At 36.4% G+C, this 18202-nt stretch overlaps 1 protein-coding gene across 1 annotated transcript in view; it reads right to left on the bottom strand.

Annotated features, from left to right (window-relative positions):
• LOC128638900 (carbonic anhydrase-related protein 10-like) overlaps positions 1-18202 on the bottom strand; it is a gene marked incomplete at its 5' end in the record, with an annotated part of 449343 nt that overhangs the window by 312666 nt on the left and 118475 nt on the right. The window lies entirely within an intron of this gene.

The raw sequence follows: 18202 nt of genomic DNA, 5'->3' as shown, positions 1-18202 counted from the left end.
GCCCCCGCGCCACTCACACTCCACGCGCCAGCAGGGCCCCCCTGGCCTTCCACCTTCGCAATCGAATCTTTCAAACCCCTCAACAACTCACTCTGTGACACATTCTCATTCCCCTGTGGTGCAATAATAACTGGAATGTTACCTCTTGGCGTCCCCGTGTCCGGCCTGCGCGCCGTCTCAGCTCCCGCGTCCCTCGAAGGGGGGGGTGTCCAACCCCAACACTGCACGCCCCCTTTCGTGGCGTCCCACTACCTCCATGCTGCCCCCATACTACTACCCCCCGCCCCTGCTGATCTTGGGCCTCCCCCACCTTACCTAATCCCTCGCCATGCGCACCACTCTGTTATTGCCATCGCTGTTCCATGGGCCCTGGTGGCCCCCCCCTCCCATGCGTTCTGTCGCCTACCAATCCATCCAAACTCCACTACCCCTCCCTCCCCCAGCCCCAATACCTAATGCCCCGCTTGCAACCTGCAGCATCTAAGCCGCCAACCCCGGATGGATATGCTTTTTCAGGGCACATTTGCTTTATATTGAGTAATGCGCTCACTCCTGCCTTTAAATCATTTAAATATTGCAAATATTGTCCACAATAGAGGGCAAACATGTATTTACAGAGGTTCTGTGCTAGAATCCAGAGCCAAAACTTTTTTTTTTGATAAGAGAATTAGGGAACAAAGTGCAGAGGTGTGTGCCTGTATACAGGGGGATATTATGACCTAGGCCTGTTTGGCAGAACATTTTGATGGGCTAATCGAAGCCCCTGTCTGGCCCTATAAGGCCGCTAAACTACGCCCTTTCCTTATCAGGCCTCATCTGTGCCGCCCTCGTGCCATAAAGAAACTAAGCCTGGCCTCCTCACTCAGCCCGCCCGCGCTTTCAGAGCTGTGCTGATCCCTCCCAGGCTGGCCTCATATGTGCCGCCACCCGTTCCGCCAACCTGCGCTCATCCTCATATGGGACCCCCCCGCAACCAACCTCATCTGCCCCGCGGCCTCATATGGGCCCCCCTTTTTAAGGCCCAGGCAAACGCTGATCCCTCCATCCAGGCCCTGTCCCCCATGCCGTCACACCCGGCATCCCTGTTCCCACTTAAATCCCCAGTCTCCACCCTTGCTGCGCGCGATCCTCTCTCCTGTCTGCTGCCATGCTGTCCCGCTCTCTTCGATAGCCCAGCGGCTTACCTGTAAGCACCTCCTGTGCGGCGACGTGTGCCTCCTCCTCAAGACCGGCTACCGGACTCCTGGGCTCGCCTCCCACGTGGACCTCCGCTACCACTATCTCCTGCTGCGGTCTGCGTTGTGGGCCGCACCTCCTCCCAGCCGGCCGTCCTCTGGCCCGTCCGCCGCTGCCTCCTGCACGAACCGCCGACCTTCCCCTCCGTGGGGTTACCGTGGGGCTGAGGCGCTCTGGCGGTTGCGACCGCCGCACCGGCCTAGCCCTTGCTGACGAATCCATCCCAGGGGACCTCTCCGGAACCGCTCCGCTACCAGGTAAGACACCGGCTGCCTGCAGCTGCTCCAGTAGCCACTGAGGGCCTCTCTCCCTGGCAGCAGCTGCAGCAGCCATGACCAAGTCCTGTATCGAAGACATGTGAGCAGGAAGCCCTCTCACGTTCTCTCCAGGCTTGATGAAGTGAAAGAAGCAGAGCTTCTTTCACCGTCAGGTCCGGATAGAAGAATGAGCGCACTTCCTGCTCACAGTCCTTAAGGACTCCCTTGAGGACCCACCCCCCCATAATCTCTCATTGGTTCCTAACTTGCCCTGCTCTGGGGTCAAATGCCCTTACAAAATAGGCATTTCTCCAGGGCGGGCTTTCTCATTGCCATGCAACCATGAATTGTTACTTGTAAAGCTTATTTTGCAAAAACTTCAAGATGTCAGTACCAATTTGTTGATACTCAAGTACATATTTATTTTCTTAAAGATATGGTAATCCATGCTACACTTAATGGAAAAGATCATTTTTGGTGCTTTGGTTAGCATACAAGAATGTTATTGTGATGTTAATTATTTTTGGTTTTTATCTGGACCACTTAACAGATCTTTATAAAGCAAAAGAGAGGCAGTACTCTCACAAGGGCATATTATTTTACTAAATGTTTTCATAGAAACCAGATGCTCCGTATTGTGTCTATATACAGTGATTTTATGTGATAAAAGAAATTATTTAGAATGATTATGAATTCTCAACAATATGGCTCGTTCTCTGTACAACACCATTTATCAGATAAAATATTATAAAAGTATGCACACAAGTTTGTATTAAAATAATAATAAAATGTAATAGTCTCAGAATTTTTGACATTCTAATTTATATCAAATTGCATCCTGTTAACTTAAATCATTTAAACTATATTTCCTTACATCTATCTGATTTTTTAATATTTGCAGAAAGATTACAATATGTTGGTAAAATAATAGTTTGAAGAAAATATATATCTATATATTTCTAAAATGTCATAGGTTTATTGTTTTGAAGTACCTAACTTTCGGCTAGATTACGAGTTTTGCGTTATGAGGGGCGCGTTACTAACTTGCAGGTTATTGTCACCGCTCACTTTCCTACAGCGCTGGTATTACAGTTTTTCAGAAACCCGGCGTTAAAATGCAAGAAGTGAGCATAGAGCAAAATTGTGCTCCATACCGCACTCCAATACCAGCGCTGCTTAAGTCAGTGGTGAGCTGGTTGTACGTGCTCGTGCACGATTTCCCCATGGACATCAATGGGGAGAGCCGGCTGAGAAAAAGTCTAACACCTGCAATAAAGCAGCGTAAAGCTCAGTAACGCAGCCCCATTGATTCCTATGGGGAAAAACATTTTATGTTTACACCTAACACCCTAACAAGAACCCCAAGTCTAAACACCCCTAATCTTACACTTATTAACCCCTAATCTGCTGCCCCTGACATCGCTGACACCTACATTATACTTATTAACCCCTAATCTGCCACTTCGGACATCGCCGACACTATAATAAACATATTAACCCCTAAACCGCAGCACTTCTGCCTCACAAACATTAGTTAAATATTATTAACCCCTAATCTGCTGTCCCTAACATCGCCGCCACCTATCTATATTTATTAACCCCTAATCTGCCGCCCCCTATGTTGCCGCCACTATAATAAACATATTAACAACTAAACCGCCGCACTCCCGCATCGCAAACACTAGTTAAATATTATTAACCCCTAATCTGCCGCCCCCAACGTCGCCGCCACTATACTAAATTTATTAACCCCTAAATCTAAGTCTAACCCTAACACCCCCTAACTTAAATATAATTAAATTAAATCTAAATCAAACCTACTATTAATAACTAAATAATTCCTATTTAAAAATAAATACTTACCTGTAAAATAAACCCTAAGCTAGCCACAATATAACTAATAGTTACATTGCATCTAGCTTAGGGTATATTTTTATTGTACAGGCAAGTTTGTATTTATTTTAACTAGGTAGAATAGTTACTAAATAGTTATTAACTATTTACTAACTACCTAGCTAAAATAAATACAAATTTACCTGTAAAATAAAACCTAACCTGTCTTACACTAACACCTAACCTTACACTACAATTAAATAAATTACCTAAATTAAATACAATTACCTAAATTACAACCCCCCCCCCCCACTAAATTACACAAAATAAAAAACAAATTACAAGATATTTAAACTAATTACACCTAATCTAATAGCCCTATCAAAATAAAAAAAGCTCCCCCAAAATAAAAAAAACCCTAGCCTAAACTAAACTACCAATATAGCCCTTAAAAGGGCCTTTTGCGGGGCAATGCCCCAAAGAAATCAGCTCTTTTACCTGTAAAAAAAAAAATACAAACAACCCCCCCAACAGTAAAACCCACCACCCACACAACCGACCCCCCAAATAAAACCCTAACTAAAAAAAACTAAGCACCCCATTGCCCTGAAAAGGGCATTTGGATGGGCATTGCCCTTAAAAGGGCATTTAGCTCTATTGCAGCCCAAACCCCTAATCAAAAATAAAACCCACCCAATACACCCTTAAAAAATCCTAACACTAACCCCCGAAGATCCACTTACAGTTTTGAAGAGCCGACATCCATCCTCAATGAAGCCGGGAGAAGTCTTCATCCAAGCGGCAAGATGTCCTCAACGAAGCTAGCAGAAGTGGTCCTCCAGACGGGCAGAATTCTTCACCCAGACGGCATCTTCTATATTCATCCTTCCAACGCAGAGCAGCTCCATCTTCAAGACATCCAGCGTGGAGCATCCTCTTCTACAATGACGGTTCCTTTAAATGATGTCATCCAAGATGGCGTCCCTTAGATTCCGATTGGCTGATAGAATTCTATCAGCAATTCGGAATTAAGGTTGAAAAAATCCTATTGGCTGATGCAATCAGCCAATAGGTTTGAACTTCAATCCTATTGGCTGATCCAATCAGCCAATAGGATTGAGCTCGCATTCTATTGGCTGTTCCAATCAGCCAATAGAATGTAAGCTCAATCCTATTGGCTGATTGCATCAGCCAATAGGATTTTTTCAACCTTAATTCCGATTGGCTGATAGAATTCTATCAGCCAATCGGAATCTAAGGGATGCCATCTTGGATGACGTCATTTAAAGGAACCGTCATTGTAGAAGAAGTTGTCGATTGAAGAGGATGCTCCGCGCCAGATGTCTTGAAGATGGAGCCGCTCCACGTCGGAAGGATGAAGATAGAAGATGCCGTCTGGGTGAAGACTTCTGCCCGTCTGGAGGACCACTTCTGCCGGCTTCGTTGAGGACATCTTGCTGCTTGGATGAAGACTTCTCCCGGCTTCGTTGAGGATGGATGTCGGCTCTTCAAAACTGTAAGTGGCTCTTCGGGGGTTAGTGTTAGTATTTTTTAAGGGTGTATTGGGGGGTTTTATTTTTAGATTAGGGGTTTGGGCTGCAATAGAGCTAAATGCCCTTATAAGGGCAATGCCCATCCAAATTCCCTTTTCAGGGCAATGGGGAGCTTAGGTTTTTTTGGTTAGGGTTTTATTAGGGGGTTTGGTTGTGTGGGTGGTGGGTTTTGCTGTTGGGGGGGTTGTTTGTATTTTTTTTTACAGGTAAAAGAGCTGATTTCTTTGGGGCAATGCCCCGCAAAAAGGCCATTTTATGGGCTATTGGTAGTTTAGGCTAGGGTTTATTTTTTATTTTGAGTGGGCTTTTTTATTTTGATAGGGCTATTAAATTAAGTGTAATTATTTTAAAGATCTTGTAATTTGTTTTTTATTTTCTGTAATTTAGTGGGGTTTTTTTGTAATTTAGCTAATTGTATTGAATTTATTTAATTGTAGGGTTAGGTTAGGTGTTAGTGTAAGACAGGTTAGGTCTTATTTTACAGGTCAATTTGTATTTATTTTAGCTAGGTAGTTATTAAATAGCTAATAACTATTTAGTAACTATTCTTCCTAGTTAAAATAAATACAAACTTGCCTGTAAAATAAAAATAAAATTTAAGCTAGCTACAATGTAACTATTAGTTATATTGTAGCTAGTTTAGGGTTTATTTTACAGGTAAGTATTTAGTTTTAAATAGGAATTATTTAGGTAATGTTAGTAATTTTTATTAATATTTATTTTATTTATATTTAAGTTAGGGGGTGTTAGGGTTAGGGTTAGACTTCGATTTAGGGCTTAATAAATTTAGTATAGTGGCGGCGACGTTGGGGGCAGCAGATTAGGGGTTAATAAATGTAGGTAGGTGAAGGCGATGTTAGGGGCAGCAGATTAGGGGTTAATAATATTTAACTAGTGTTTGCGAGGCGGGAGTGTGGCGGTTTAGGGCTTAATATGTTTATTCTAGAGGCGGCGATGACGGGAGCGACAGATTAGGGGTTAATAAATTTAATGTAGTGTTTGCGATGCGGGAGGGCCTTGGTTTAGGGGTTAATAGGTAGTTTTTGGGTGTTAGTGTACTTTTTAGCACTTTAGTTATGAGTTTTATGCTACAGCTTTGTAGTGTAAAACTCATAACTACTGACTTTAAAATGCGGTACAAATCTTGACGGGATAGGCTGTACCGCTCACTTTTTGGCCTCCCAGGACAAGCTTGTAAAACCAGCGCTATGGAAGTTCCATTGAAAAAAGACTATACGCAATTTGCGTAAGTTGATTTGTTGGTACGGCCAAATAAAGTGTGCACAGAGGAGGGCTCAAAATTTTCACTAGCTCACTAGCCATTTGCGAGTGGAAATTTAACAGTGGTGAGTGAAAGTTAGTGAGTTAATGTCTACAAATATTATCTAAAGGGATATTTTAAATCCATGATAGGGCAAGGATATGATATTCCTCTAGGGCTATAGGGACCCCATTAGTGCTTAGAATGTTACTTCTGAGAGGGTAAACAGGAGCAGAGAGAGAGATTGGATAGGAAAAGTGAAAATGGAGAAAAAGATAGCGTTAAGAGAGTGGACATTTTTTTTTAGAGATTTGAGAGAGAAGTGAGAGTGTAAAGAGAAGATATTGCCTGAGAGAGAAGAGAGGGGGTAAAGAAAGAGATTGGAGTGGAGAAAGATAGATGAGAGATAATAGTTATAAAACTATTTTTCCAGGTCTGCTATGACTTCAAATTAATGTCAACACTTTCTGCTTTCTCTCAGTTCAACAACTTCCTTTTTCTGTCCAGCTGTTGTCTTTCCCAGAACCCTCGTTGATGTTGCAAACTGCTATGCACTTATTTTTGTTAACTTATTACTGTATGTAGCATTATTCAATTTATGGTATAAAACCAAAACAATTTTAAAAAAATACTTTACAATAGGGTGTTTTTTCAATAGTCATTGAAAAAAGACTATACGCAATTTGCGTAAGTTGATTTGTGGTACGGCCAAATAAAGTGTGCGGTGCCCCTAAATCTGCAAGACTTGTAATAGCAGCGGTAGTGAAAAAGCAGCGTTATGAGGCTTAACGCTGCTTTTTTACTCATAACGCAAGACTCGTAATCTAGCCTAATGAAAAACATTTTGCTCTTTGGCAAAAAGAACGAAGACTCCAAATATAACATTTTATAACGAAATAAAATAAACAAATAATATAACTTTGCTTTAAAAAGTAGGGTTTTGCTCCTGTATATTATTTGGTTGTATTTTTTATTTTGTCCTCTTTTCCAGTAATTCCATTCTGAAATTGTGAGCTTTTCAGTTCCTGTTAGAAATGAAAGTGCAGAACACTGTTATATTCCACACAGTCATGAGTTGCACACTCTAGTGACCTATTTATAAATGTCCCTAATTGGTCACAACAGAGAAGGTAACCTAAGTTACAACATGGCAGCTCCTATTGTTTTATAGACACTATGGGGCCGAATTATCAAGGGCCTTCATGCTCACTGGAAAAAGGAGTTAACAAGCAGCGGTCTAAAGACCACTGCCCCTTAACTCGTCTGCCGCCTCTGAGGCTGTGGACATCAATCCGCACGATCGCATACGAACGGGTTGATTGACACCCCCTGCTAGCGGCTGATTGGCCGTGAATCTGCAGGGGGCGGCATTGCACAAGCAGTTCAGTGATGTCGGGTGGACATGATACGCTGTAGCCAGACATTGATAAATCGGCCCCCGAAACTTAACACTTATTTTTGAAATATTTAGACAAATAATTAAACTTTAAAAAATACATTTACATGTTATTCTCAGACTAATCTTTTCTTTTAATGCATCATTCTTTCTAGCATTTGTTTAGAGTTTAATGTCCCTTTAAAAAATTGTTTCTCTAAAATTTTTGCAATTATTTTTTATTTGTTTCAATGTATTCTATTTTTTTCTTTGCTCAAAATGCAATATTTATATATAGCTATTGATCCTCTAAATCCATTCCAGTCTTACCACTGTGAATGGAACTTGATTGGGTGGTTATCGTTGTGTCTAAGCAGTATGGGGGCTATTTTCTCTTTCATCCTCAGTGCTTCCATAGGACCTCCACTTGTCCACATCAATCAGTCCTTATGTTAAGCTACATTTTTAGGTGACATTAGAGTGACTTATCCAGCCAAATACTAAAAGGTAGATTAAAGCTGTCTTTCATATAAACATAGTAAATATCTGCAATTAAAAGCACGTAAAACCATAACTTTGTTGGAAAAATGTGCTGGCCGAGCAGTGCAGGAATAAACACCTTGAAAACAGGAATGGTTCTAGACCATAAAATTTGAGCTGTGTAAAAAGTAGACCCCCAAAGGGGAATATTAGTAGTCAGGGACCTCACATTCAATTTTTTTTTACATTTTTAATCCACCTGCTTCTATCTCTATTAATGCTCTGTGTCCTCTAAATATATTGAAGGGCATTTGTACTACTTTGCAAATTTAGGGCATATTGTACTTTGTGGTTTGGGGTCTTATAGTAGTTAACTGGGGTACATGGAATCGCCCAGCATTCCCTAGAGTCATTCACTTCTTAAAAAGCCTGTTTAATTGGTCTTATTTCCTGTGGCCAATTAGGAACAGAAATAAATGAGCTCCTGCACAGAGGAGGGCTCAAAATTTTCACTAGCTCACTAGCCATTTGCGAGTGGAAATTTAACAGTGGTGAGTGAAAGTTAGTGAGTTAAAGGGACATGAAACCCAATTTTTTTCTTTCATGACTTAGAAAGAGCATGTCATTTTAAACAACTTTCTAATTTACTTCTATTATCTAATTTGCTTCATTCTCTTGATATCACTTGCTGAAAAGCATATCTAGATATGCTCAGGAGCTGATGATTGGTTGCTGCACATAAAGGCCTTGTGTGATTGGCTCACACATGTGCATTGCATTTCTTCAACAAAGGATATCTAAAGAATTGAGCAAATTAGATAATAGAAGTAAATTGGAAAGTTGTTTAAAATTGCATGCCCTATCTGAATCATGAAAGTTTAATTTTGACTAGACTGTCCCTTTAATGTCTACAAATATTATCTAAAGGGATATTTTAAATCCATGATAGGGCAAGGATATGATATTCCTCTAGGGCTATAGGGACCCCATTAGTGCTTAGAATGTTACTTCTGAGAGGGTAAACAGGAGCAGAGAGAGAGATTGGATAGGAAAAGTGAAAATGGAGAAAAAGATAGCGTTAAGAGAGTGGACATTTTTTTTTAGAGATTTGAGAGAGAAGTGAGAGTGTAAAGAGAAGATATTGCCTGAGAGAGAAGAGAGGGGGTAAAAAAAGAGATTGGAGTGGAGAAAGATAGATGAGAGATAATAGTTATAAAACTATTTTTCCAGGTCTGCTATGACTTCAAATTAATGTCAACACTTTCTGCTTTCTCTCAGTTCAACAACTTCCTTTTTCTGTCCAGCTGTTGTCTTTCCCAGAACCCTCGTTGATGTTGCAAACTGCTATGCACTTATTTTTGTTAACTTATTACTGTATGTAGCATTATTCAATTTATGGTATAAAACCAAAACAATTTTAAAAAAATACTTTACAATAGGGTGTTTTACATTGGCTAAACATATACAAAGGGGGGGGGGGGGGGTTAGTGGGTGTGGTGTGGGCAGGGAAGTGGGTGGGATCAAAAGTGTGAGGTAACATTGTGGGCTGGCTAGTAGCTTAGGGCTTTTAATTTTGGGCCCTTTCCTAGATTTAATCAAACTGATTCCCAACACTAATATCTTGCTAAACAAACCTCAATGCAGTACTTAATTTATAAAGATCTGTACGATCCCCTCATTATATCTGTGAGCTGCGAGTCACTCTCCATTCTAATCAGTGGAGCTATCCTATATAAAAAAAATTCCTTTAAATCATTACCAAACTTATTACTAGTACAAAACTCTATAGAGCGGTTCATTCCAATGTGCAATAAAGAAAACTTAGAAACAGAAAAAAATATAATCAGACAAGCTCATCAACTTTGAAATAACGAGACTCAACAGCGAGATGAGATATTTCACAGGGACAATAAAGTCGTTATGAATTCCACATGCTTGAATAAGTTTTTTGTGAAAAACCTTGGCCACGCCTCTAAAATGCCCCAGAAAGTCCAAAATGAAAGTAAAAAGTTAACTCGTGAGAGTACATCTGATACGCACAAAAAATATCACAATGTTATCTTCTTCTCTAAAAAGAGTAAATGGAGAGCGAAAACATTAAAAATCCTAAAACTCACACACTAACCCGACCGCTTATATTCAAGAGCGCATAAACCATTAGGAATTAACGTCCCCAAACAGATACAATTTCTCCCTGCTGAATTAATTAAGGTTTAAAAATAAATAAGAAGCACTTTAACATTAATAAAAATTATCCAGATCCATAACCTGACAAATACATATGTCCCTGTTCAAATCCCTTAAAAAAATACTCACACATATTGCTATTTTGTTTCTCATGCACTGGATTTTTGGATTAAGAAATCAAGAGATTAACAATGCAGATAATGAATTTGAAATAGACCACAATCCTTTAGAAAATGAATCATCTACAAAATTACCCATAGGGCTAGATTCCGAGTGGATCACTATCGTTTGCATGATATCGTGTTTTCATGGTCGTTTGCACATAAGTTAAATTCTGCTCAGATTAAAAATTGAAAGTAAATGCGAACGTGTGAGCACAATCGCAGTTTACGCTAGAATAAATACCGTGACTTCAGAGCTCTGGTTAACTGTTAGGCAATTCAAAAAAGTGTCACAAAACGTAAAAGTACAGTTACACTGATAATAACACCAGCCAATTAAAAATTTAAAAATTAAATTTCCATAAAAAGTTATAAGATATGAGGTCTTAAGGACTGCAAAGGGCTTTAACATAGAGATACATACATATACATGTCTAAATATGTATATGTATGTGTATATATATATATATATATATATATATATATATACTGCATATGTGTGTGTTTATATCTGTATGCATATGATTTATGTTCCTTAATGACCACAATGTACCCTGTATGTCACTGGTCATTGAGGGTTTTTTCAGGACATAATAGCACAAGTCTAGCAAGAACACGCTATTAATGCCCTCCCTCCAACAGGCTTTGTGGAATAGAGCAGTCTCAATGCTGGTGGCAAGACCGCGCTATAAAACAATTAATTCCCAAAAAAAGGCCAGCGACATACAGGGTACGTCGCTGGTCCTTAAGGGGTTAAATGTGTATATATCTATTTACAAACATATATACACATATAAACACATAAATACATATGTATACATAAAATGTATATATATATATATATATATATATATATATATATGTATATACTGTGTGTGTGCATTGGAGCCCTTTGCAATCAAGTAGATGAAAATATGAAAGATAATATTTATCCAATATTCATATTTAGTAAAGTATTATACTGAGTATTTAAAGAAAATATTTCACATTACAATGTTCTGCACATAGCACAATATGTTATATCTATTTTTAAATAGATATTCCTATATATATCTGTATATATCTATACCAATGTATAATCATGTGTATATATATATATATATATATATATATATATATATATATAAATATTATTTGTGCAAAAATGTATCAGATATATAGTTAAATATCTCTTTAAGAATAAATAGAACATACTTCGCAATGTGCCGAAAATTATCTTCTTATATTGGGAACAAAAAATGTGATATAGTGCACTATCAAAGGATATATATTCTATCGGGTGTGGACTTGTAAAAACTGAGCCAGTAAACTGCTGAAATAATACACATTGTGTGTTATAACGGTCTTTGTAATTGGATGGTTTTAATGTTTTTTTTAACAATACCCTATGAAATATACCCCAGTGGCTGTTAAAACACCTTTGGATAAAAGCTGTCTTTTGTGAAAAATCAAGGTATATCCACTTTTTTATCTCCAAAGAGGGAGATTCATTTGAGCTGCTATACTCTGAGCTTGCATAAATAAAAAGATAAAAAGACCCTATGTTTCATTTCTAGTAAGTGGTGCCATCACTTTAATTTTAATTCAAATACTCTGAGCTTGGTCATAAGCTCAGAAATATGTGAGTATGTTTCCAGTGTTGCAGTAATATCAAATAGGACTTCACTATTGTTTTACTTACTCTCTTGGAGGCTAAAAGTCTTCAAAAAACATCTTTATCCAATTTGGGACATTTTATACACTTTTGGGACTTTTAGCACAGAACATATATCCTTTGATAGTCTCCTATATCACAGATTTTGTTCACTGATAATGTTTATTGTGATTTACCAGTTATCTATTGTTTGTTTAATAGCGCTATATCTAGTATTCTTATAGAATACTGATATACTTATATTTTATTTTTAACCATAAGGTTTAAGGTTTAAGTGACAAAAATTCTTTATTATTTTTTATTTTATTTATTTTCTTCTTTCCTTCTTCTTTCCCCCCCCCCCTTTTTTTAAAATTTGAATTTAGGGTTTCATCATTGTTAGTTTTCACTTCACTTAGGGTTTTTTGTTTTTTACTTACCTTCAAATGTATTTACTACATTAATACACTGATAATAATACACTGAAGACATATAATCACATTTATGAGATTTAATAACAATATTATTATTCCATTATATAATAGTATGCAATCACTAAATGCACTACATGCACTCAAACAGTGCTTATCTGATTTTATTTTAAGCACCACATATTACTCACTTATCATTTTGTATTTATTTAATACATAATATTATTTATTATCACAATGGGTGATAGTTTTTAAATTAATTTATTATATTAAATATTTTTGTTACACTTGCAAAATATAAATTTTGTTATAACGGTATTAATAGGTAATTATAATTTGGGAATTTGTATTTAGCTGATATATATTCACAAATTTTATGATTTAATAACATTATTATTATTATTTTATTATTAGTTAAAACACCAAATGCACAATATGCACCTAAGTAATGTTTATTTGATTTTATCTTAAGCACCATTTATTGTTCACATATTATCTGGTATTCACACAAATATTATTTATTTATAGTCACAATGGCTGTAAATGTATTATTATAGCTAATATTTTTCTGTTATTTGTATAATATAAATTGTGCTATAATGGTATTAATATGTATGACACTGGAGGATTTTGATTGGCCGTATGGTAATGAAGAAGGAGGAGTGAGACTCATAAATAGCCGCAGTGTCCGCGGCGCCTCGCCTTTTGATAAAGCCAGAAACCCGGTGAAACATGTCAAGGGAGGAGGGGGAGCTGATTGGAACTTGTTTTGTATTTTAAAAAAAGTCTATACTTGCTGGCATTATCTAATGTATAACTAGAAAACTCTGTTTATTTTTAGACTCGTATGCTCTGTATATATAGCAGTTCATTTAACTTGATATACATTCAAGGCTGCAATGAAAGCAGTTAGTAACCAATAGTAAATATATTGCGTCTAACTCCATTAATACTGAGCACTCGATACTTGATAAATTGGCAGTGATCCATATTAAGTGTAACAAACTTTAAAAGGATATTAATGTAGCCTTATTACTTATAGTAGCCACTGGTTGTTAAACTCGTTCCAGAAGCACTCCGGGCAAGCAGCAAGCATTCATATAAGCAAAAAACACTTTTCGGCTTATATTTAGCCCTTTAATTACAAAAATACGTGTTTGCGGTTGATGTGCTCCTATAACCTACAGTATACATATCCGGGTCAAAACTGGGGAATTTCTAACAATATAATGCCGAACAAGTTAAAGGGACATTAAACACTAAATACACGCTAGATAGAATGATGCATTCAAAGAAAAGATTAGTCCATGACTAACATGTAGATGTATTTTTTAAAGTTTCATTAGTTGTTTAAAAAGTGCCAAAATAAGTGTAAAGTTTTAGTATCTATAAAACACTGGGAACTGCCATGTTGTAACTTGTGTTACCTTCTCTGCTGTGGCCAATTAGGGACAGTTATAAATAGGTCACTAGAGTGTGCAGCCAATGGTTGTGCTGGATTTAACAGTGTTCTGCACTTCCATTTCTAACAGGAACTGAAAAGCTCACAATTTCAGAATGGAATTACAGGCAAAGAGGACAAAATAAATAATGAAAGTATATTGCAGAGTTGTTTTATATATACAATTTATCATTTTATATTACCATCTCAAAGTGTTTAATGTCCTTTTAACAACAAGCACTAAATACACTATCTATGAATGCTATATACCACATGGCCAAAGCTGTTGAATTGACTGAAACTTGATAAAGATATTGCTTATATCACATTAGTAATATTAAAGTTACTTAAACACATTATCTTATTAAAGTGTTTAGAATAATATTAACCCTATGTGATAAGACTCTATATACATTGGTGTGAAAGGGGTTAATTATTTACATTACATCAAATTTCCAATCTGGCAATTATTGATATTATAGTTATCCAGTCAGTTTGATGAATTTAATATATTTACAAAGATAAAATAAATTTACCAAGAAATATTATTAGTGTTATAATCAACTAATTTCCAATATTTTATCTATGTGTTTACTAAGAGATGTCAGTTGCATAAATATACAAATATATAATCCCTAAAATAAGGATTAACTGATACTATCATAAGCAACTATAAATCACTCCAATTAGTAATGTTTAAGTGGAATTATCACTTTATAGTGACCTAATACAAGCATTAAACTACACAAGATTTTATTGGTATAACACACAGAGGTAGTCTTGTGTTTTTCTTCTAATTATTTGTTAATCTCAGTTCATTGCAGATCGTGACCAAATCAATATATTTACTAGTCCAGCTTGAAGATTCATACGACATTACTATCATTTATATATCTGCTCAATTTACACTACTTTGCCTATGTGTTTATCATAGGTACAAATTTTAAAGAGGTTATTTGTCAATATTATATCAGCTATACTTTATGTTATTTGTCATCCAATGAGTGAATCTGTCACGAGACATTGACAACACCAAAAACCTATACCAGGTTTTATGAATGCAATAAAATATTAAATACAATCTGCTGTTTCATCATACTGATTATTTTTTGAATTTCTATCTATCCATAGATATAGGTAGAACAATCACAAGACAGCACCATTAATATTGAGGTTGCTTCACTACCTTACCTATGTGTTTATCGTAGGCGATAATCTAGTAGTGGAGCTTTCTACCAGCTATTGACCACAGCTAAACTCATAGATAGTTTTATGATCATATCAGTAATTAGAGTCTAATTTATTTTCATAACTCACTGATGAATTTATAAATTATTTGACTCTAATCTGTACAATTTAGTGACTAACAGTGCAGGCCAAGCAGTTCATTAGTCTTGCCAATTTGATTGTCCATTATACTAATATTACTTTGCTCTAGTTTATGATATCCAGTTTTTTAACTGGACATTTTGCCAGCATTTTAGTTTTAAAATACCCAGATTTTAATATGTTCTAATAAAGATTTATGTTTTAATTTGTGTGATTCTTTTTCTAACTCCAAATGATTTAGGGGTCTTTTGAGTGCTTATAGAGTATCGTTTTGCGTTTAGTTCCTTTAACTAACAAACTTGTAATGTAGTATTTATGATACATAGCACCATACCACATACAGTATAACTGAGTAATTCCAGGGCCATTGACCTTATTTGGAACGGTAACAGACCCTATGTTACATTTCTAGTAAGTGGTGCCATCACTTTAATTTTAATTCAAATACTCTGAGCTTGGTCATAAGCTCAGAAATATGTGAGTATGTTTCCAGTGTTGCAGTAATATCAAACAGGACTTCACTATTATTTTACTTACTCTCTTGGAGGCTAAAAGTCTTCAAAAAACATCTTTATCCAATTTGGGACATTTGATACACTTTTGGGACTTTTAGCACAGAACATATATCCTTTGATAGTCTCCTATATCACAGATTTTGTTCACTGATAATGATTATTGTGATTTACCAGTTATCTATTGTTTGTTTAATATCTTCTTATACAGCGCTTTTAAATAACCGCAATTGTGTTTGTGCGTTTTTCAACTTTTTTTAGCTACATTACTATTTATTACTATTTATTACACAAGAGTGCAAACTTTTTACTTTCAACTCGTAATACAAGTACAATTCTCTAAGCACAAAAAAAAAAAAATAAATAAAAGAATTCTAGCAGTTTTAACGCTCCACTCATCTAGACTTTAATGGTGATTTTATGTTGATAATCAATAGATACATTTTTTAAAGGATTGTAATTATCCCCTGTGTGTTGCTTTTATGAGTTAACAATTCCATGCTTCAGGGGTATTGACAGCAGAAACATTTAGGATTATGATCACTGTAAAAACATAATGAAAATACTGGCAGATGTTCAGAAATCATTACCTGCTGAAAACAAGAGCAAGACTGCTATCAACCACTTATTTATATTGCAATTAGATAATCTCTTCTTATACTGGGAGCATGTTAGCTGTGTAATATAACATAAACTGTACATGCACAACTGCAGTAAAATGTAACATTTAGTGTCCCTTTAAAGGACGGAAGGAAAATGCTTTAGTTTTTTTAGAGAATGTTCTTATTGCTCTATTACATACATATGGGATCCTATGGGATCAATCACAATCCTTTAGAAAAACTTACCAAATAATGTATCTACAAAATTACCCAGATACTTTAATGGTGATTTTATGTAGAAAATAATTTGATACCTTTTTCTATAGGATTATGAATGGCCCCTATGTGTTAAGCAGCAATACAATTCAAGGCCATAGCTGAACATAGCCAGTGAGCCAGTTACAACAGGGATATGTGCATAGCTACCAATCACCAGCCAAGTTCATCTCTGGGGCAGAAGTGAAATTCTGTTTGAGAGATGACTTTATACAAAAGCAATTAAGCAATAATAAAATACTCTATCACTTCAGAGCATCTTCTTTTTGCAATTGTATCTCCATTTAAGTATGCAATGTGGACTCCAACCCTGCAGGGGGAGTAGAAGAGCACAAATTAACAAGGTATGGTAGACAAGTAAATAATTAATGTATACCCATTTTATGGGTATTTAATATTATTTTTAATGTCCCCTGAATATGGGACAACTTTTAAGTTTCAAACTTTTTTCTAACCCCTTTGAAAACACAAGATGTTAGTTACTTAGTTCTACATTTTTTTGTAACTACGCCAACCTCTAAAAAACATTTCCCCATTATTGGCCAGCTAATAACTATCACCTAGATTACGAGTTTTGTGCTATAGAGGGTTCGAAATGAATGCAACAAAAGTTGCGTTATTTCACCCTCCATAGCGCTGCCATTACGAGTTACTGAAAAGCCTCCTTGTGCATGCGATATGGTGGCGTTAAGCTCCATACCGCACAAAAGCCGAGGTCTGATTTGACGTGCTTGTGCACACTTTCCCCCATAGACATCAATGGTGAGAGCGTGTTAGAAAAAAACCTAACACCTGAAGTGTGGAATGGAAATCTCCATAACGCAACCCCATTGATGTCTTGGGGAAAAAAAGTTACGTTATAAACCTAACACCCTAAAATAAACCACAAGTCTAAACACTCCTAATCTGCTGCCCTCGACATTGCCGACATCAAAATAAAGTTATTAACACCTAATCTGCCGCTCCCGACATTGCTGCCACTAATAAAAGTTATTAACCCCTATTCCACCGCTCCCCAACATCGCCGCCACTAATAAAAGTTATTAAACCCTATTCCGCCGCTTCCCGACAATGCTGCCACTATAATAAATGTATTAACCCCTAAACCTCTGGCCTCCCACATCACCGCCACTAAATAAACCTATTAATCCCTAAACCACCAGCCCCCCACATCGCAAAAAACTAAAGTATTAACACCTAAACCTAACATCCCACTAACTTTATATTAAAATTACAATATCCCTATCTTAATATAAATAAAAACTTACCTGTGAAATTAAAAAAAACCTATGTTTAAATTATAAATTAAACTAACATTACTATTATACTAAACTATTATACTAAAATTAAAATAACTACCAATTAAAAAAACTAAATTACACATTAAAAAAACCTAACACTACTAAAAAATCTAAAATTACAAAAAAATAAAAAATACTAAATTACAAAAAATAACAAATGAAATTATCAAAAATAAAAACAATTACACCTAATCTAAAAGCCCTATAAAAATAAAAAAGCTCCTCCAAAAATAAAAAAAACCCTAGCATACATTGCCCTTAAGAAATTAGCTCTTTTACCGGGGAAAAAAATACAAAGACCCCCCAGCAGTAAAACCCACCACCTAACCAACCC

This window comes from Bombina bombina, chromosome 8 (genome assembly GCF_027579735.1).
Source record: "Bombina bombina isolate aBomBom1 chromosome 8, aBomBom1.pri, whole genome shotgun sequence".
In the NCBI taxonomy this organism is placed as follows: Eukaryota; Metazoa; Chordata; class Amphibia; order Anura; family Bombinatoridae; genus Bombina; species Bombina bombina.
This window is presented reverse-complemented; position numbering and strand designations above follow the sequence as displayed.